General features: G+C 35.6%; 1 long non-coding RNA gene across 1 annotated transcript; it reads right to left on the reverse strand.

The window, feature by feature from the left end:
• Positions 1-419: 419 nt before the first annotated feature.
• On the reverse strand, positions 420-774 carry LOC120775881. The gene is made up of 2 exons (XR_005705363.1): positions 708-774; positions 420-609 (listed from the first exon to the last, which is right to left on the reverse strand). It is a non-coding gene; the product is annotated as an uncharacterized LOC120775881 (long non-coding RNA).
• Positions 775-1743: the final 969 nt, after the last annotated feature.

Here is a 1743-nt window from a genome sequence, read left to right on the forward strand (position 1 = left end):
AGATCATTGCTCCTCTTCTTGTTTCTTGTCTTCTTGTTTTAAATAAATTTCGATTTGAGTATTTGATTTCACGAAATATAGCATGATGTGTGAATGTATGTAGCTCGGGGCACACAAAAAATGTATTTTGGAGTAGTGTTAATAGTGGAGAACCCAAAAAGCTTCTACATTTAGGAAATGGTACTGCTATAACCAAGGATCTTGGAAGAGTTCGAAAAGGTTTCGATAAATCATTGAAACTAACATGCAAAATGGTACCAATTAGAGAGCAAAAATCCCAAATTTTGTCATTATTCTTCAAGTGATACCGAAAATGTAATGTGGTGAATCATGGCAACGATATTTAGTTCTGAAAGAAAGGAACAATATAACTCTCAGAGGATTACTATAAACTCCTTTCAAATTATATTAAAAAAAAATTTATTTTGCTTGAGGGGGTTGTTTTTTTTTATTAAAACATAAACTAAAAATGTTCAAGACGTCGACGAGTATACATTACACGCAGCTTAGCAGTTTACTTGCCACCGCCACCGCATCCATGTTCGAGCTCCAGACCGGCATCGCCGCAATCGGCAATAGGATTGGAATTAGGCATGGGGTTTGGTTTGGCTATAAGTACATAAAAGAAAAATAAAAATAAATCAGTTGATAGCTGTAATACACATATACGAGTCCTTTCAAACTGTTATCAGCCGTTCAACACTTACCGAAAGCCAGCGCGATCAAAGCCAGTACAAAGCCGAAAAAAAGAGTGAACTTCATGTTGAAAGTATTGCAGTTGCAATGACTTCCATTTCATGAGCCGTCGCTTTTATAGAATAGAGTCATATTGAAATTCTGGAAAAAAACAATGCCAGGCAGTCGGGTTGGGGGAGGATAATGAACGCATAGCTAGAGCCGTTTGACTCGTCTTGCCAGACTTTTACTCAAAGCGCAATAACAATCCATCAACTTCGAGCTGGTATTCGCATAAAACTAATGTTTTACAACTTATTAACTAATTTAGATTTGGTATTTAAGCGAGTAGTTAATAAATAAATCGTCTGTCCGTCCTTTTTAGAAGTCTTTGATTAATATATTACACGTATGGAGTAGCAAAATAAATATTGATATTCTTATCAATGCCAATCAAAATTTTTAATCTCGAACAACTAAAAATCGCATTTTAATCACAACATCAAGATTAAAAAGTAAGATAGGGTTAAGTTCGGGTGCAACCGAACATTTTACACTTTTGCCAATGAAATAATTAAGGTGTAACGTCAACCAGAGGATCGAAATTCAAGCAATTTTATATACATACATATGTATGTATGTATACACTGACCGATATATTCTGCATAAGTTCTGTTAGTAAAACGAAAATCATTGCATGGTACATAAGTATATAATACTAGCTTACGGCTGTGTAAACTGACGTTGAGTAACACCAAAAGCTCCATCAGGATCGGAAAGGACCTCTCCGAGCCGTTCGATACCAAACGAGGTTTCAGACAAGAAGAGCCAGAAGAAACGACTGGCGCGCTGTTGTTAACTCGGCTATAATCGCGTAAGCGGTGTCTACGCCAATTAAGAAGAAGAAGAAGTACTATAAAGATTGGATTATTTCGCTTATAACGATGTAGAGCCAATATATTAAATAAAAACTGTTATGGATGATATAATGGAAATTTGATTATGTGACCAGATTAATCTCCTCATCTACGTCTTAAAGAAAACTGAAGGAGAGGTCTAAAGAAAACA

Source organism: Bactrocera tryoni, chromosome 4, assembly GCF_016617805.1.
Source record: "Bactrocera tryoni isolate S06 chromosome 4, CSIRO_BtryS06_freeze2, whole genome shotgun sequence".
Classification (NCBI taxonomy): Eukaryota; Metazoa; Arthropoda; class Insecta; order Diptera; family Tephritidae; genus Bactrocera; species Bactrocera tryoni.